General features: G+C 42.9%; 1 protein-coding gene across 4 annotated transcripts in view; it reads right to left on the bottom strand.

The window, feature by feature from the left end:
- The window catches only part of LOC142656401 (LITAF domain-containing protein-like), a 69,781-nt gene that overhangs the window by 35,468 nt on the left and 13,218 nt on the right, over window positions 1-21,095 (bottom strand). The window contains exon 1 of one of the 4 annotated variants that reach the window (XM_075831326.1): window positions 9,305-9,365. The exons of the other annotated variants lie outside the window; for them this stretch is intronic. The gene's annotated coding sequence lies outside the window, so the exon portion shown is untranslated. Of the gene's footprint in view, window positions 1-9,304; window positions 9,366-21,095 lie in introns of those variants that run through there. 4 annotated transcript variants of the gene reach the window in all.

The raw sequence follows: 21,095 nt of genomic DNA, 5'->3' as shown, positions 1-21,095 counted from the left end.
GAGAGCAACAAGATAAAAAAAAACAGCATTTATACGGTACCTACCCCCCTTGCTCCCAGCTCTTGTTCAGCTCCTGGTACAGCTGCACTGGGTCCTGTTCACTGCCACACAATAGTGCGGTTTGAAATAAGTTAGGAGTCCGGTCTGGGGTCTGAATTAAGTTAGGGGTATGATTATAGGTTAGGGGTCTAGTCTGGGTCTGTATTAAGTTAGGAGGTCTAAGGATTGAATTAAATTAGGGGTATTGTCTGGGGTCTAAATATTACTATTGGGGTCTGAATATATTTAGGGCATCTGGTCAGGGGTCTGATAAAGACATAGGGGTCTGAATATATTTGAGGGGTCTGATCCGGGTTTTGATATTAATATAAGGGTCTGATATCAATATAGGGTGTCTTAATATATGTATATATATATGGAGCCACACCCATTTATATAAGCCACATCCATTAAAGAGGCTACTTCCATTTGTACTGCAATCCACTGCTTGAGTATCACCTTGTAAAGGGCTCTTCCAGGTTGACATCTCTAGTGAGAGACTTCAGATTACCCAGCAAGTCTCCTCTAGCTGCTCCATAATACACAGGGTACCCATCTTACATTGCTGCTAATATATAAGTTAATTTAGCATTAAGTAAGAAGCAGAGATCTCCACTGTGCACATGCTGTACACGAAAAGTACCCCCTCACAGAAGCACAGATAGGGGTTTAGCACAGAGGGGGCGAAACACATCTGAGTGGGCCCCCAAATGCATGTTTACAACTGCAGAGGCGCATCTGGCTGGGGCAGACTTACATAAATATCGTATTTTGCTGTGCTACTCTGTTTATGTAAGCTTTCATAGAAGTGACGGAGATTCACAGTATAGTGTCCCTCCCCGCACAGTATAATGCCCTCATAGTGGCCCACACACACAGTATAGTGCCTCCCGACACAGTATGATGCCCCTATAGTGCTTTCCCACACAGTATAATGCCCCCATAGCTGCCCACACACACTATAATGCTCTTATAGCTGTTCTGCCACAGTATAATGACCCCTTAGTGGCCCCCACACAAAATAATGCTACAATAGCTGTCCCCACACAAAATAATGCCCCTATAATGGCCCCCACCCAGTATACTGCCTCTATAGCTTCCCCCACACAGTATAATGCCCCCAGAGTGGCCTCCACACAGCATAATGCTCCTATAGCTGCCCCACACAGAATAATGCCCCTATAGCTGCAACCACACAGGATAATGTCCCTATAGCTGCCACCATACATTATAATGCCCCTATAGCTGTCCCACACAGTATAAATCCCCCATAACTGCCCCCATACAGTATAATGCCATTATAGCTGCTCCACACAGAATAATGTCCCTATAGTTCCCATACACAGTATAATGCCCCCATAATGACTCTATAGTGCCCCTCACACATTAGAATATCACAATAGCTACCCCACACAGCATAATGCCCTCATAGCTGCCCCCATATCCAGTACAATGCCCCCAAAGCCAGTATAATTCCCCCACAGCCAGCATAATGCCCCCCACAGCCAGCATAATGCCCCCACAGCCAGTATAGTTCCCTCACAGCCAGCATAATTCCCCAACAGCCAGTATAATGCCCCCACATATAGTATAATGCCCCATAGCTGCCCCCCACATTATAAATTCCCTATAGCTGCCCCCATACAGCATACAGTGTAATGCCTTTAAAGCTGCCTCCACACAGAATGATGCCCCTAATGCTGCCCCACACAGTATAATGCCCCTATAGTTCCCACTATAAAGTAGCAGTATAATGCCCACAAAGCTGCTCCCACACAGGATAATCCGATAGTGCCCCTCACACTATAATAGCCCCATAGCTGCCCCACACAGTATAATGCCCTCATCGCTGCCTCCCATATCCAGTACAATCCCCCCACAGCCAGGATAATGCCCCCACAGTCAACATAATGCCCCCACAGCCAGCGTAAAGCCCCCGCAAACCGGAATAATGCCCCCAAAGCTGCAGCCCACAGGCAGTATAATTCCCACACAGCTAGTATAATGCCCCCACAACTGCCTACATACAGAATAATGCCCCCATAGTTGTCTCCCATACAATATAATGGCCCCATAGTGTCTAATAAAAAATAAATAAAAAATACTCACTTAACCACATTCCAACGACGAGTGGAGGCGATCTCCCTGCTCCTCTGGTATGTACAGTGTGTGTGACTCGGCGCAGACTGGCATGATGATGTCACTGCATTGCGCATGTCTGCGCTGAGCCACTAACGGCCGGCGTTACACATTGAATGCTGGAGAAGGAAACTGACGGCTCTGTGCTACAGCATTGGATTCAACTGTATCTGCGTCCTGAGGATGCAGACACAGTTGAGACACAGACATGCCACCATCTCAGTGGACCCGGGGGCCACAGCCCCCTGCCCCCCCGCTAGCTACACCTCTGCCCCCTCACAGTGGACTCTCCCAGCACAGAAACAGGAAGTCTAAAGTTATCTCAGCTCTATAAGGATCAGAGCTTCTATCACTAAATTAGAGAGGATGTTTTTTAATTTTCCTAATTAAATATATTTGAAAAGGAGTTATATTTTGGTCTTCTGTTGCTTCATGAGGTATCCCAAAGGTGATAGGTCCTCGATAAAGGCGTTGCCCAGCACCGGTTTGGCCAGCTTTTCCGATAAGTGTTCATCTGAAGCATGTGCTATCTATTTAAATCAATGGCAGTAGATGAAATCCATGAATTAATGGGATCCCCTAGAGGGAGAGCTGATCTTTATACCATGCTCTCCACTTTGGCTAATTGAGGCATGTCCTGAGTGGGCTTCCCACTATAAGGGTATGTTCACACAACCTATTCTCAGACGTAATTCAGGCGTTTTACACCTCGAATTACGCCTGAAAAGACGGCTCCATTACGTCTGCAAACATCTGCCCATTGCTTGCAATGGGTTTTACGATGTTCTGTTGAGACGAAGTGTAATTTTACGCGTCACTGTCAAAAGACAGCGCGTAAAAATACGCCCGCGTTAAAGAAGTGCAGGACACTTCTTGGGACATTTTTGGAACCGTTTTTCATAGGCTCTATTGAAAACAACTCCAAAAACGGCCGTAAAAAAACACAGCGAAAATGCCGCGAAAAATGCGAGTTGCTAAAAAAACGTCTGAAAATCAGGAGCTGTTTTCCCTTGAAAACAGCTCCGTATTTTGAGACGTTTTTGACTCTGCGTGTGAACATACCCTCACATTAATAGGACATATGAACAGGCATTGCTCAAAAGTAAATTGCCACTTTCTACTAAGGTGGTGATGTTGGGGTGCTGGCAAGGAAACCAAGTAGGCCTCCTGACGAAGCCGGTCTATCGGGCGAAACGCGCGTCGAGGCGTTTGTTCACTCAGATCTTCTGATCCTCCACGCTCTCTCAACATGTCTCAGGGTATGTGTATGTGCTTTTGCTAAACCTGTACTTACTTTTGGGCTATTCTGTTTAACTATGGCAGCTGTACTTTTCTATGGCTATTTGAGCTACAATATTTCTTGACACACGTCAACAGCTGCACTCTTTACTTGTGCTGACTTTAACCTAGCAGTATATGTATATCTATTTAGCTATGCTGTGCTGACCTTTTACGCATTATCATATGCATATCTATTTAGCTGCACCTTTTTATACATTGTGCTGGCTTTGACGTAGTACCATCATATGTATGCTGCCATATGTATGCTGCCATATGTTATCCTGCCCTTCCCACGTATTATCACACTTTGTATAGGCTTTGATAGTATATAGGCCACCTTTGCATTGCTATTGCTACATGTGGGATTTATATTACACACCCCTGGGCTTGTGTTATTATTGGATATTATTTGAGCGTGTTAGTGATCATTAGTATATGGTTGATTCTGTCGGTCATGGTCCTTTCCATCTGACCCTGCTGTATATGTCTCCGTATATGCTGTATTATTTCTCTTTTTCTATCATTGTGTTATTTTGTCATTATATTTAATAAAGATATTTTTTGTGCTTTTTACTTTGAGTACAATATTCTTTTTAGGGATATGTCCCAATTGGTTCGTTTTTAGGTTTAAAAGGAAACCAAGTGGGCCTATGGTCTTGTCTTCTAGGTAAAATAATTTGTAGGAGTAAGGCTGGATTCACATGAGCGTGTGCTTTTTGCGCACGCAAAAAACGCAGCGTTTTGCCTGCCCAAAAGGCACTTAACAGCTCCGTGTATCAGCCCTGTATGATGCGCGGCTGCGTGCTTTTCGCGCAGCCGCCATCATTATGACACTCCATTTGGATGTTTGTACGGACTAACGCTGCGTAAAAATCATGCAACTGTCTCCACGGCCCCATAGACTAATATAGGTCCATGTGACGCGCGTGAAAATCACGCGCGTTGCACGGACGTATATCACGTTCGTCTGAATAAGCCCTTACAAATATAAAAAAAAGTGATCTCTAAACTGGGAAAAATCAAGGCTTTCTTTCACCTGGGGCAATGATTTAGTTTGATGCCCTTCCCTCACAGAGTAAGGCCGGATTCACAGGAGCGTGTGCGTTTTGCGCACGCAAAAAATGCAGCATTTTGCACGCACAAAAGGTCCATAACAGCTTCGTGTGTCAGCAGCATATGATACGTGGCTGCGGGATTTTCGCGCAGCCGCCATCATTATGACACTCTGCATGTTTGTAAACAGAAAAGCACGTGGTGCTTTTCTGTTTTCATTCATACTTTTTACTGCTCTTGCGCGAATAACGTGCGTCACACGGAAGTGCTTCCGTGTGCTGCGCGTGATTTTCACGCACCCATTGACTTCAATGGGTGCGTGATGCGCGAGAAACGCACAAATATAGGACATGTCGTGAGTTTTACGCAGCGGACACATGCTGCGTAAAAATCACTGACTGTTTGAACGGCCCCATTGACTAACATAGGTCCGTGCGAGGCGCGTGAAAATCACGTGCGTTGCACAGACGTATATCACATTCGTCTGAATAAGCCCTAATACATATAACTCCCTGTATGCAAATATATGCAAATATGTATACATGCATTTATAGAGCGGCCAGCCAACCCTAATCCTGCCCTGCCACCTGCTGTGTGGTGGCCTTGCTCTTGTCCATTATGCAAATTGAAGCTGCAGCCATAATAGCATGTATATCCCCCTTGTTATTAAAATATTTTATTATTAAAGGCTATGTATACCTTTGAAAGCAATATTTTTTTTTAAATAAAAAGTTCAGTGTGTTTTATCCAACTTTATAGTTAGTTTTTATTACAAATTATTTTTACTTTTTGAGATACAGCTTCTCTGTATCCTGTATACAGTGCAGCTGTATCTAGCTCTGAAACCTGTATCTGTCATGTCCGCGGGACTGACGGGTTCAGTGATAGCGGGTCCTGCATGTGTCTGACACGCAGGATCGAGCTGTTATCCATCACATCTAAGTTCATAACTTAGATGTGATCTATTACAGGTGGATCCTGCGTGTCGAAGACACACGGAACTCGCTGACACTGAATCCGTCAGTCCCGCGGACATGACCTATTCAAGTCTTAGCGCACGATACAGCTTATCTGTATATAGGATTCAGAGAGCTGTATCTCAAAAAGTAAAAGTAATTTTTAAATAAAGCGAATTATAAAGTTGCACAAAACACACTGATTGACATTTTCATTAAAAAAAAAAACAACTCTTGCTGCTAGTTTCAATGGCATCCCTCCACCTCCACACCCAGCACTTGAGGCACATGCCACCCCAGCTACATTCCTGACTCTAGATTCCTATAATAGTATATTACAGTAAAGATGCAAGCATTGTTTATATCTAATACTCTATGCCACTATCTTCTAATTGCCCTACCATGGCACAGTTGCTAGTGCCTTGTTGCAACTAATATAAATGCATTGCCAAATGTTTGTGGCTCCATAGACCACCCAAGTATTTGCTGGTATGTAAGTTACTTCTAGGCATAACATAGTAAAGACAAGGGTTAAATGCTTCTGCAGGAATATATAAATTAGTCATAAATAGTGAATCACTAGACATGCTCTAAAGGGGATTTTACACAGGACGATTATCGGGCAGACGAGCATTAATATAACGCTCGATCAACTGCTGGTTGTGTCGTTTTAAAAAAGTAAAAGATTATCGTTGTCGGCAGCACATCTCCCTGTGTAAACAGGGCGACGCACTGCCGACATGATAATAATGTATGGGGACGTCCCCATCTATATCTCTATGTGACAGGAGCAAGTGAGCACCGATCAACGATGTCTCGTTGATCGGCACTCGCTGCACCGGCAGACTGTCGGCCGGTGTAAAAGGGCCTTTACTTCCAATGCAATGGCCAGGAACTTACTGTATTTTAATACCTGAAAGTTAAAATACGCTCATCCATAGACATGGAATATGTACTGTACATAGATAGATCTGCTTGTAGATGTATGTCATGTCAACTGACATGCCTCACGGAGGCAGCATATGGCTGAACATGACCCCCTACACTGCTCCCGCCAACTATTCCGCTGCACTCCATCAGATCAACACATCTAGTACTCAGTTATATTAGAGTTACGCATACAGAGAACCTTTTAAAACTTTTCTTTTTTATATTCAGCCCTGATGTATCCTCTTTACAAATGTTAGGTGTAGCCCCATACTTTTCTAATAAAGAAAGAACAAAGCAGAAACAACAGGGGTTCACCTTGTCCTTAGCGATTCCATATTTCAGGAGAAACTAGTTTATTGCTGCATATTCTTATAACATACACAGAGTTTGTGAATGCCTATTTAAAGGGTTGTGTAGTTAAATGAAGGGTGTACTATATGAACTTTGTAATGTAATTTCCATTCAAATATTTCCAGGACAATGTTGTATGGATAATTGTAAGTTAGAATTTTATATTATGCAGCTGGTGTGGAGAAACATTATATGTTAGGCCTTATTCAGACGAACGTGTATTACGCGCGTCGCACGGACTTATGTAAGTCAATGGGGCCATTCTGCGTAAAACTCATGACATGTCCTATACTTGCCCGTGTTTCGCGCAGCACGCACCCATTGAAGTCAATAGGTGCATGCAAATCTCACACGGCACGTAGAAGCACTTCCAGGTGATGCGTGTGATTCGCGCTACAGTTATTGAAGAAGTGAAGGGAAACATAAAAGAGTGTCATAATGATGGCGGCTGCGCGAAAATCACGCAGCCACGCAACATATACATATGCCACACTAAACTTTTGCACGCGCAAAACGCACACACTCGTGTGAATCCGGCCTTAGGCTATGTTCACACGGAGTATTTTGGGGGAGGAATATCTGCCTCAAAATTCTGTTTGGAACTTTGAGGCAGATATTCCTCTCCCTGCACGCCGATTTTCGCGGCAATTATCGCGCCGTTTTTCGCCCGCGGCCATTGAGCGCCGCGGGCATAAAACAGCGAGAAATACGCTTTCTCCTGCCTCCCATTGAAGTCAATGGGAGGTTAGAGGCGGAAGCGCCCGAAGATAGGGCATGTCGCTTCTTTTTCCCGCGAGGCAGTTTTACTGCTCGCGGGAAAAAGACGCCGACGCCTCCCATTGAAATCAATGGGAGGCGTTCTCGGGCCGTTTCTGCCGAGTTTTGCGACGCGGTTTCCGCGTCAAAAAACTCGGCAAAATACCCCGTGTGAACATAGCCTAAAGGAGATGTCTATAAAGTGAGGTCTCCAGATCTACATGGTAAAGATTATGCACTCTATATTCTGATGCTAATTATCTATGATCTTTTACTTGCCTGGCAACTGCTTAACTTGATACCCCCTATACCTGTATATTTTCTGAACGTAGACTCCTGACACACTGGTAAAATGCCACCCAGAACTTTACAAACATGGACGCCTTCATTCAATTTTGCATCAAAGCGTAACGTTTCATAAAATGTTTGTGGCTAAAAATAAAAGTTTGTGGTGTGCAAAGTTCATACATGCCACCTAGGTCTATGTCTTCATGCACAGATCTTCACAAAATCAGCAAAACTGAAAAGACTAAAAATCTCTTTAATCCTAAGGGTATGTTCACACGGCCTATTTACGGACGTAATTCGGGCGTTTTTGCCCCGAATTACGTCTGAAAATAGCGCCTCAATAGCGCTGACAAACATCTGCCCATTGAAAGCAATGGGCAGACGTTTGTCTGTTCACACGAGGCGTATATTTACGCGCCGCTGTCAAATGACGGCGCGTAAATAGACGCCCGCGTCAAAGAAGTGACCTGTCACTTCTTTGGCCGTAATTGGAGCCGTTATTCATTGACTCCAATGAATAGCAGCGCTAATTACGGCCGTAATGGACGCGGCGTTCAAGCGCCTGCACATGCCGTTACGGCTGAAATTACGGGGATGTTTTCAGGCTGAAACATCCCCGTAATTTCAGCCGTAACGGACGCCCTCGTGTGAACATACCCTAAAGCCTATAAACATCTGTGTCATATCTGAGCACATATCTCTCTCATTAGTAATAGGGTTGATAACATGAAAAAAGCTTCCTGTTTCACCCCTGGGGGTCACTGGAGGGCTGTACAGGGGGTGAGATGACAGTAGAAGGTTGAGCTCTAGCCTTAGGGCGAGTTCACACAGAGTTTTTTGACACGTTTTTTGACCCGGAAACCGTATCGGAAAACGCGCCGAAAATGCCAGACAGAGGCGTTTTTTTCCCGCGAGCGAAAAAAAATGTCTCGCAGGCAATAGAAGCGACATGCCCTATCTTCGGGCGTTTACGTCTCCGACCTCCCATTGACATCAATGGGAGTTAGAGAAAGCGTATTTGGCAGCGTTTTTTGCCTACGGCGCTCAATGGCCGTGGGCGAAAAACACTGCAAAAACGCGGCAAACGGCGTGCAGGCAGATCAAAAAAACTCTGTGTAAACATAGCCTTATATTCTTAAAGTCATGATGTAGTACAATAAACCTTGGCAGTGAAAGGGTTAAGCTGGTCAAATTCATGATTACCTTTTCGTTGCTTACATTATAATTCACTAGTGTTAATAGAATTACAAGGTAACAAAACTGTGTAATATAATGCTAATATTTCCTAACACACACACACACACACACACACACACACACACACACACACACACACACACACACTGCATTTATACCTCTAAAAAGTACAGCAAATAATTTGAGAAAAAAATAAGAATGTTTGTAGAATATTGATAAGCAATAAGAAAGTGCAGATCATTAAGTGTAAATAGTCTAAAATAAATATCTAGCATATATATATATGGCATACAAATCATGAGAGAGCAACTCACCGGCAGTGCTCAGGACTGGCTGATGTTTGTGAGAATCGTCTAATGCAGGGTGGAGAAGTGGTGTGATTTACTTCCTCAATGTGAGGTCACTTACTAGATTACAGCTCACAGTAAATACTTTCACAGTCAGGATATAAAATATGTTTTATTCAAATGCCATGACCCATTATAACATAATTATTTGCTTCTACAAAATTACATTGTGAGGTAGAAAAAAAAGAAGAAATGGGATTCAAATGCAACTGGAATAAACATGCAGATATATGAATGAATACTGTATATAAGGACAGGGATTCCAACTTTATTACCACTGGGGAACCCTGAACCCCACTCCTGAGGAACCCCTACCCGCATGCTTACCTTAAAAAATCCTTAGTGTAAGGCCTCGTTTACACGAGCGTATTATACGCGCGTGCGACGCGCGTGCTTTTCACGCGTGTCGTACGCACCTATAATAGTCTATGGGGCTGTTTAGACGATGCGTGAATTTTGCGCTGCGTGAGTGCGTTGCGTAAAACTCACGACATGTTCTATATTCTTGCGTTTTTCACGCAACACGCACCCATTGACTTCAATGGGTGCGTGAAAACAACGCATGCCACACGGACGGTCCTGCGTTGCATGCGCGAAAATCACGCAAGAGCTGTCAAACTCCTGAATGTAAACAGAAAAGCACCACGTGCTTTTCTGTTTACAAACATCCAAACGGAGTGTCAAATTCGAGATGAGCGCACCGAACTTCACCGGGTTCGGCCAAACTCGTTTTGACCGAAACCGGTAAAAAATGTTCGGGTACGCGACGTCAGGAGACAGTCACTGTCCACGGTGCTGAAAGCGTTAAACTGGTTCAGCACCATGGACAGTGACTTCCGCTCCAAAAATCCATGAACCTGTAAAAAAAAAAAGACGTTCTGACTTACCGATAACTCCGGTCCGACCTCCCGGGATGACAGTTTAGTCCAAGTGACAGCTGCAGCCAATCACAGGCCAAGCACAGACTGCAGCCAATCACAGGCCAAGCACAGGCTGCAGCCAATCACAGGCTGCAGCGGTCTCATGGACTGCGGCGTCATCCTGGGAGGTGGGGCCGGATGACAAGAGAGGGACGCGTCACCAAGGCAACGGCCGGGAGCCCGGACTGGGGGAAGCAGGAAGTTCTTGGTAAGTATGAAAGTCTTTTTTTATTCACAGGTTGGTGTATATTGTGTTCGGCATTCACTGTCGAGGGTGCTGAAAGAGTTACTGCCGATCAGTTAGCTCTTTCAGCACCTTGGACAGTGACGGGCGTCGACTAGCCTCATCTCTATGATGGCGGCTGCGTGAAAATCACGCAGCCGCGCATCATACACGGATGACACACGGAGCTGCCAAGTGCCTTTTGCGCGCGCAAAACGCAGCGTTTTTTGCGCGCGCAAAACGCACACGCTCGTGTAAATGAGGCCTAAGAGCTGGTAAAGCATTCTACAGGCAAAATCGCTTCATGAAAGAACATGCTGCTTTTTTTCTCCGTGATCGGCTAAAAGCCGCCATGGAAAATAACACCTCCGCCTCTCATTGAAATCAATGGGAGGGGGTTTCGGATGTTTTTTGGCGCCGATTCCGACTCTGTTCCCGCATCAAAATCAGCGGCAAAAAAAACTCAGTGTGAACTGGCCCTAAAAGTGACAGCTCTTGCTGCTGCTGCTTTCGTTGGGGAACCCCTGACCAGGTTCACAGAGAATATTATAGATTTTTTTAATTTTGCAATCGAAACTCACAGTAAATTATCACCTTTAAAGCATCTTTCCTAACTGACCCAAGTGACATACTTCAAATAGGGCATCAAGAATATTGTATTTGGGAAACAAATCAAGAAACGGAACAAGTATCTTATGAAGTATATAAGAAAAACAGGTGGTGACAGGAGGAAAACTTTCAATTATTACATATATTTAGTTGTCAGCTAAACTGATGGCACACAGATAATTCAGTTAGATATCTTATGGACAGAAATTTTCTTCTGTATACTATAAAAGCACTTTTACATGGGCCAATGATCATGTAACAGGGCAGCGATTTGCTGACAAACGAGCAAACGCTCATTTGTTTGCTGATCGGATCATTTTTGCGCATTGTTCTTCTTGGGCCCCCCCAACTTCTCTTCATAGCTGACGGCCCACAGATTTCAGCTGCATCGCCAGGTGTCCTAAGTGACTCATTGATGAAGCACTAGTAGCCAGGGGCATTGATAAGGTCATAAAACATCAATACATATATTTCCCCCCCCCCCCCCCCCCCAAAATGTATGTACAGTGAAGGAAATAAGTATTTGATCCCTTGCTGATTTTGTAAGTTTGCCCACTGTCAAAGACATGAACAGTCTAGAATTTTTAGGCTAGGTTAATTTTACCAGTGAGAGATAGATTATATAAAAAAAAAAAAAACAGAAAATCACATTGTCAAAATTATATATATTTATTTGCATTGTGCACAGAGTGTGTGTGTGTGTGTGTGTGTGTGTGTGTGTGTGTGTGTGTGTGTGTGTGTGTGTGTGTGTGTGTGTGTATATATATATATATATATATATATATATTGGAAACAGCATATCTGTAGGACTATAGGGGACTGTAGGGGTCCTATAGCTATGGATAGTATTAGCTACAGCGGCTCAGCAGACTGTATAACATACGGTAGGCTTAGAAATAGGGCCTATGTGTGATAATGTCTGATGGGCCTTGTATCTAAGCCTACCACATGGTAGGCTTAGATACAGGACCCCAGCAGACAGTATTCTTATACTTACCCTCCAGGCTCCTGAGCAGGGTCCTCATCGGATCCGGGCGCAGCGCAGGTCCTGAAGACTTTCAGCGTCACAACGTTGTGGGGGGCGCACATAGCGTCGTGAGATCATGATGCTGAAAGACATCCTCACCAGCACATAGCTGCCAACATTTGAAAAAAAAATTCCAGCGACATTTAGGGTATGTGCACACACAAAATCAAAATTGTCTGAAAATATGGAGCTGTTTTCAAGGGAAAACAGCTCCTGATTTTCAGACGTTTTTTATACAAACTTGCGTTTTTCGCAGCGTTTTTTACGGCCGTTTTTGGAGCTGTTTTTCTATAGAGTATAGAGTCAAAACAGAACGCAGTTTTTACAATTGAAATCAATGGGCAGATGTTTGGAGGCGTTCTGCTTCCGATTTGTCGGCCGTTTTTCGGACGTTTACGGCCCGAAAAACGTCTGAAAATAAGCCGTGTGAGGCGTCTTTGGTGGGTGTGTGTTATGGGGCGCGGCTTATCTGGTAAGTGTGCGGCTAGTGGGGCATGGCTTTCTTCCCAGAATTTTTACATACAAATAAACAAACAAAAGTTTCTGCACTAGTTTGGCTGACAACTACTATGGCGGCCAGTATATCTCTCTCTGGATATCTGGTTGTATACAGGCACGTGAAGTCCCACTTTATCACTAGGGCTAGGTGATATGTGCTGACCACTATTGGTTGTGTAAAAATTAGCGTAGATAGTGCCACACTTAGTGCCCCTTGTAAATGGTGCCCCACACTGCCCCCAGTAGATATTGCCACACACTGCTTCCTGTAGATAATGCCACAGTGCCCTCTGTAGATAGTGCCACATGCCCCCCCCTGTAGATAGTGCCACACACCTACTTTTTAGATAATGCCACAGCCCCCTGTAGTTAGTGCCACCAGCCCCCTGTATATAGTGCCATACAGCCCCACCTTTATAGATAGTGCCCCACAGCCCCCTATAGATAGTGCCACACAGTCCCCTTGTAGATCGTGCCACACAGCCCCCCTTTTTATCTTGTGCCACACAGCCCCACCTGTAGATAGTGCCACACAGCCCCCCTTTATACAGTAGATCGTTCCACACAGCCCCCCTGTAGATAGTGCCACACACTCCCCCTGTAGATAATGCTACAGTGCACTCTGTAGATCGTGCCACACACACTCTTGGAGATAGTGCCACAGTGCCCTCTGTAGATAATGTCACAGTGCCCTCTGTAGATAATGCCACAGCGCCCTCTGTAGATAATGCCACAGTGCCCTCTGTAGATAGTGCCACAATGCCATCTGTAGATAGTGCCATACACAGCCCCCTGCAGATAGTGCCACACAGCCCCCCTGTAGATAGTGCTACACAGCCCCCCTGTAGATAGTGCTACACAGCCCCCCTGTAGATAGTGCTACACAGCCCCCCTGTAGATAGTGCTACAGAGCCCCCCTGTAGATCATGTCACACACTCCCCCTTTATAGTAAGTGCCACATTCCTCCCTTTGTAGATAGTGTCACCCAGCCCTCCTGTAGAAAGTGCCATACAGCCCCCCTGTAGATAGTGCCACACACACCCTATAGATAGTGCCTGGATTTTCCTCAAACAAATTTTAAAAAACGTATACTCTCCTAGCCTTATTACTGTGAAGAACGAAGCTCCGAAGGCCATACAGTGGCAAAAAGGGGCAGAGTCGATGAGGGCGGGATTTGCGACAGGGCGGAGTCAGAGACATTCACCTGACCATGACCTGGGTGAGCATCACTGACTCCTCCCATTGGCACTTTCTGAGAGTGAAGACCGCCGCTCACGTCCTTGGCTGCAGTGCACAGTGTGATAAGGGGGGCCTATGGGTCCTCCTAGCTTAGGGGCCCGGTCACGACTGCGACTGCTGCAACCTCTATAGCTACGCCACTGCCTAGCATCATCTTGATTCCAGTGCGGTCATTTCAATTTTTTTGGCCCTACCAATAGAGTGGACAGCCTCACACTGATGAAGAAGACCCATCTGTTTGGACAGCGTCACAGTGATGGAGGAGGCAATGCCTAATGAGGAGAGATGAGATCTCCTCCTCTCTGTACCTTTACTCAAAATTAGCATATTAGACGCCAAACAGAGCAGGGTACGTAGCAGGACAGCGGGAGGCCAAAAATAACAATTAAATTACAGTGCTGGAGTTGAGAGGATGCCAGGAATAGTGTGAGGTATGTGGTTTAAAAAATAAAAAAAACATGGCAAATCCTCTTTAACCCCTTCAGGACTGAGCCTGTTTTGGCCTTGAGGATGAAGCCGATTTTTTTCAAATCTGACATGTCACTTTATGTGGTAATAACTTGAATGCTTTTACTTATCCAAGTGATTCTGAGATTGTTTTCTCGTGACATATTGTACTTTATGTTAGTTAAAAATTTGGTCGATAAATTGAATATTTATTTGTGAAAAACACAAAAAATTTCAAAAGGCTATTTTTTCAGGGACCAGTTCAGTTCTGAAGTGGCATTGAGGGCCTTATATATTAGAAAGTCCCCATAAATCACCCCATTTTGAAAACTGCACCTCTCAAAGTATTCAAAACAGCATTCAGAACGTGTTTTAACCCATTAGGCGTTTTACAGGAATTAAGGCAAGGTAGAGGTGAAATGTACAAATTAAATTTTTTTTTCCAACATTAATTTGTAATACATTTTTTTATGTAACACAGAAGATTTTGCCTGAGAAATGCAAGTCTATATTTATTGCCAAGATTCTCCAGTTTTTAAAAATATCCCACATGTGGCCCTAGTATGCTAATAGTCTGAAACACAGGCCTCAGAGGCAAAGGAGCACCTTGTGGATTTTGGGGCCACCTTTTTTTTTAGAATATATTTTAGGCTCCATGTCAGGTTTGAAGAAGTCTTGTGGTGCCAAAACAGTAAAAACCTCCAAAAGTAACCCCATTTTGGAAACTACACCCCTCAAGGAATATATGTAGATGTATAGTTAGCATTTTGACCCCACAGTTTTTTTGCTAAATTTATTTGAATTAGCCTGTGAAGTTGAAAATATACTTTTTTCTGAAAAACTTAGAAATTTTTAATTTTTACAAGGAATAAAGGAGAAAAAGCACACCAACATTTGTAAAGCAATTTCTCCTGATTACGGCAATATGCCATATGTTGTAATAAACTGCTGTTTAGACCCGCGGCAGGGCTCAGAAGGGAAGGAGTGCCATTTGGATTTTGCAGCTCAGATTATGCTGAATTGGTTTCTGGGGGCCTTGTCGCATTTGCAGAGACCCTGAGAGGCCAAAACAGTGGAAACCCCTCAAAAGTGACCCCATTCGGGAAACTACACAACTTAAAGAGGCTCTGTCACCAGATTTTCAAACCCCTATCTCGTATTGCAGCAGATCGGCGCTGCAATGTAGATAACAGTAACGTTTTTGTTTTTTTCAAAAACGAGCATTTTTGGCCAAGTTATGAGCATTTTTATATTTATGCAAATGAGCCTTTCTTAAGTACAACTGGGCGTGTTTAAAGTTATGTCCAAGTGGGCGTGTATTGTGTGTGTACATCTGGTCGTTTTTACTTGTTTTACTAGCTTGGCGTTGTGAATAGAAGTGTATGATGCTGACGAATCAGCATCATCCACTTCTCTTCGTTAACACCCAGCTTCTGGGAGTGCACTGACACACAGCGTGTTCTCGAGGGATCACGCTGTGACGTCACTTCCTGCCCCAGGTCCTGCATCGTGTCGGACGAGCGAGGACACATCGGCACCAGGCGACAGAGGCTACATCGACTTACCTGCAAACGCCGATGCTGCTGCAGAATCAACTGTAGCCTCTGTCGCCTGGTGCCGATGTGTCCTCGCTCGTCCGGCACGATGCAGGACCTGGGGCAGGAAGTGACGTCACAGCGTGATCTCTCGAGAACACGCTGTGTGTCTGTGCACTGCCAGAAGCTGGGTGTTAACAAAGAGAAGTGGATGATGCTGATTCGTCAGCATCATACACTTCTATTCACAACGCCCAGCTAGTAAAACAAGTAAAAACGCCCAGATGTACACACACAATACACGCCCACTTGTACTTAACTTTAAACACGCCCAGTTGTACTTAAGAAAGGCTCATTTGCATAAATATAAAAATGCTCATAACTTGGGCAAAAATGCTCGTTTTTGAAAAAATAAAAACGTTACTGTTATCTACATTGCAGCGCCGATCTGCTGCAATAGGAGATAGGGGTTTGAAAATCTGGTGACAGAGCCTCTTTAAGGAATCTATCTAGGGGTATAATGAGCATTTAGACCTCACAGGTCTTTTGCAGAATTTTATAGAATTAGGCCATAAAAATGAATATCAACATTATTTCCACTAAAATGTTGAATTTTTTCATTTTCATAAAGGAGGAAAAAGCACCCCAACATGTGTAAAGCAATTTCTCCTGAGTATGAATATACCCCACATGTGGTCATAAATGTTTTTTTTTTATTATAAATTAATTAACCCTTTCCAGACTGATCCATTTTTTGCTTTTTCTTTTTAGCTTTGTCCTCCCCACATTCCAAGTGCCATAACGTTTTTATTTTTCCGTCAGTAGAGTGGTGTGGGGGCTTATTTCTTGTGGGAGGAGTTGTAGTTTCCATTGACACCATTTAAAGTACAATTTAATGTACTGGGAAACTGAAAATAAAATTCTTTGCAGGCTGAAATTGGAAAAAACTAGGATTCCTCCATTGTTTTTGGGGGTTTGTTTTTACTGCTTTCATCGTGCAGTAAAAATTACAACTTACATTTTTTTCTGAAGCTCAATACGATTACGGTGATATCAAATTTATAGGTTTTTTAAAATATTTTACTACTTTTAAAAATTGTTTTGTTTCACCACTTTCCGAGAGGCATAACTTTTTTGGTCGATTGAGAGGGCTTATTGTTTGCGGGACGAGCTGTGGTTTTTATTGGTACCATTTTTTTGGTACATACAACTTTTTGAGCACTTTTTATTCCAATTTTTTTAGAGCTAAGGTGACAGTGATTTTGGTTAAATAATGGTATATTGTAATAGTTCGGACTTTTACAGATGCAGCAATACCAATTTTGTGCATTTTATTTTATTTTTTTACATTACTTTAAAGAAAAAATGGGAAAAGGTTTTTTTTTTAAATTAACAATAACTTTATTAACTTTTTTTTTTACACATTTTATTAGTCCCCCAAGGGGACTTGAACCATCGATCAATATGTATTGCAGTATATTGTCATTTTTACAGGCTCCTGTAACAGTGAAATAGCTGTTCCTGTCCGTTAGTCCCGGGTGTCAGCTGTAATACACAGCTGACAACCGTGGCGTATGGCACGGGGTCAGCGCGTGGGCCCGCTCCATACATCAGCCCCCGCACCACAACATGCTATTGGGTCGAGGTGCGCAAAAGATTTTTTTTTTTAAAATCAAGTCATTTTTTATTTTCATTTTCAACAAAAAGTAAAACATTTCTGATACACCATCACAACCCAAATACAAACACCCCCTCCCCCCTTCTTCCAGAGTATGTATTGTTACGAATACACAATATTATCACATAAAACAGCACCAAATATAGTTCAAAACATATATAAATCCCTGGTATACAGATATATTAAGCACTAAGATCCCCCTTGCCATTCAGTTTACCCTACACAACACGCACTGTCTACAAATCTATTACGTTCCCGAATGAATCTCAGCCGCAGCATCAGGTGACAAATTCAGACCCCGTCTCTCCACCCACAAGGACCATATTTTATCATATGTGTGTTCAGCATTCCTAGCTGTGTAGATATATTTTTCCATACGTGTTAGCCACGTGACTTTACTACAAAATTCCAATAGCGTAGGTGGTCGATCATCCAGCCCATGTTGTGCAATAAGCTTCCTAGCCATATACAGTGCGCGAAAGGTTTAATGTGCAGCTGATGGTGCAAAGTCAAAATTAAAATTTTCCACTGATATGCCATTTTAGTGCACAATATGTTGTGTCCAGTTTGTGCCACTGAAGACAAATACCTCATAAAATATTAATCGGGTTTTCCTGGGTATGGCGAACCCATATCTATGGACGTAAACTGCGGTTTGGGCACGCTGCAGGGCTCAGAAGGGAGGAAGCGCCATTTGGCTTTTGGAGCGCAGATTTTGCTTGGTAATAGCACTGTTTGGGGTTTTACTGGCGTCTCAGTTTATAATGTTGGGGCATATGTAATCTGTGCGGAGTACATCAGGGCATAATAAGAGGGTATAATAATGCGGTAAATAAATAATAATTCATAAATATATGTCCGGTGTCGCACTTAGAAATGTTGCCCGATCTTATTCGTTTTTGGAACATTCTGCACATTTTGCATCGCCATAGTCTGAGACAGAACTTTTTTATTTGTTCTCCACTGGAGAGGTATGAGGGCTTGTTTGTTGTGGGACAATCTGCAGTTTTCATTGGTACCATTTTGGGATACATGGGATTATTTTTTTTATCCCTTTTTATTCCATTTTTTGGCAAGCAAGTTGACCAAAAACCATAAATTCTGACAATGTTATTTATTCTTTGGTTTTTACGGCGTTCCCCCTGGGCTATAAGTTAAAATTTTATTTTATTCTCCAGGTCGATACGATTACGGCGATACTATATATATATATATATATATATATATATATATATATATATTGGGGTTTTTTTATGTTTTGCAGCGTTTGCGCAATAAAATCATTTTTTTTATAATATTATTTATTTTTTGTGTCACCATATTCTGAGATCCATAACTTTTTTAATTTTCAGTCAAAAAAGCTGTGTAAGGTCTTATTTTTTGCGGGATGAGTTGTCGTTTTTATTGGTACTACTTTTTGATCACTTTTTATTCTATGTTTTGGGAGCGGTGGTGACCAAAAAAATTGTGATTCTGGGATCGTTTTTTCCTTTTTTTTTTGCGGTGTTCACCGTGCGGGAAAAATAATATTAAAGCTTTATAGTTTGGGTCGTTACGGACGCAGCGATACCAAATATGTGCCCTTTTTTTAACGTGTTAATATTTTTCCTATAATAAAAGACTTATTATAGGAAAAAAAATATTTTTGTTTTTGTAACTTAGAACTTTTATTTTTACACTTTTTAAAACATTTTTATTAACTGTTTTTTTTTTGTTTTGTTTTTGTTCCACTAGGGGACTTCAAGACTTGCAGCACTGATCGCTGCTGGAATACATTACACTAACTACATAGTGTAATGTATTCCAACTGTCATTGTGACGTGACAGTCACTCTGACAGGAAGCCTATGTGGACCAGCCTGGTCCTCATAGGCTTCCGTACATGGCAGCCCGCAGACCATTGTCTGCAAACATCGGAGCCCCTGCGATTGCATTTGGGGGCTGCCAATCTGCTCTAAACCCCTTAAATGCGGCTGATCGACAACAGGGAGAGCAGGGCAGACACCCTGCACATTTAACCACCACTGCTGTCTAGCGCCGCATGGCAGTTAACTGTTAGAAGTCCAGACGTAACTGCACGTCAAGGTCCGCCAACTTACTGCTCACCTTGTGATGTGCAGTTACGTTAAGGTGCGGGAAGGGGTTAAACTGTCAGCTACTTATGTCATAACAAACAAAAAAGCACCTACTTATCTTTTAAATTCCTTGGCTCCCCACTGTCTCCGGTAACATAGCTGTACAAATGTACATAGCCATACCAACATATAACTGCTTCAGAGGTAAACAGAGACCAGCATGGGACCGGTGGCACTGGTTTAATGGGTGGATATATGCTATAAAGGGCTTTTCCCATAAACGTTATCATAATTATTATTATTATGATAAATATCTGATCAGTGGGGAACCCCCACCGATTATGAGAACGTTGTTACCTTGCCGTTCCAGGGAGCCCCATAGGAATGGCGCGGTAGTTTGCATGCTCGGCCAGGGCTCCATTCATTTCTATGGGGGTGCCGAGAACTATCTTCAGCAGCCCCACAGAAAAAAATGGAGCAGTGGCCGAGCATGCGCACTACCGCTCCATTCCTATAGGGCTCCCAGGAATGACAAGGTAAACCCATTCTCGTGATCGTTGGGGGTCCCAGCGGTCGGACCCCCTCCGATCAGATTTTTATCACCTATTGCGTGAATAGGGGATAAATAATGAATATGGGAAAACCCCTTCAATGATATTTTATGTCATAAGCAGCAGGCTTTTTTTATGTTTTGCAAACCTGGAAAACCCCAGGTTTCTATAGAGGACAGTTCTATACATGTTTCCTTTATGGGTTGCATAATTAAATTGTATATTAAATTGGTAGGTGTGGTTGCTTGAAAATAGTGTGACTCTGTATGTGGAAGAATTGAGTGATTATATATCTTATTTAGGGTGCATCCACTCTTGCACTTTTTGCAGCATGTAATTAAAAAAAACAGAAAACTGAGAACAAATATCACACTCAGTGATGTAGAAAAGCAAAAGGATAGTGGAATATTTTTTTTATTATTAAAGGGATTGTCTGGTTTTAGCAAATTCATGTTATTTTTTGTATAATTAAAAGTTACACAATTTCCCAATATACTTTTTTTATTAATTCCTCACAGTTTTTAAGATCTCTGCTTGTTGTTATTCAGTAGGAACATTCATTGTTTACTTCCGAGTAGATAGATACAGATTAGCAGCACTGGACAAACAAATTGGGTGGGTGCACGCCTCCAATGACCCTTCAATATAGAAAAAGATTTACTTCCAGTGGATAAGATTCTGTCCATGGTCATGTGATGTACACACTGGTACTGGGATCATTAGAAGACACAACTCTGACATACTGTAACTGTAACGATCGCAGAACCTGTGTGCCCATCACACGACCATGGACAGAATTGAGGCTCTCTACTCTAACAAGTAAATTCAATATACTTTCTGTGAATGTTCGAAAATCTTGAGTATGTGATAATCTATCGGTCAGGGCATTCCCATCCTGTAATGCTATGGCATATTGCTAGGATATACCATAACATTATGATCAGTGTGGTCTGACC

This window comes from Rhinoderma darwinii, chromosome 6 (assembly GCF_050947455.1).
Source record: "Rhinoderma darwinii isolate aRhiDar2 chromosome 6, aRhiDar2.hap1, whole genome shotgun sequence".
NCBI classification, from domain to species: Eukaryota; Metazoa; Chordata; class Amphibia; order Anura; family Rhinodermatidae; genus Rhinoderma; species Rhinoderma darwinii.
This window is presented reverse-complemented; position numbering and strand designations above follow the sequence as displayed.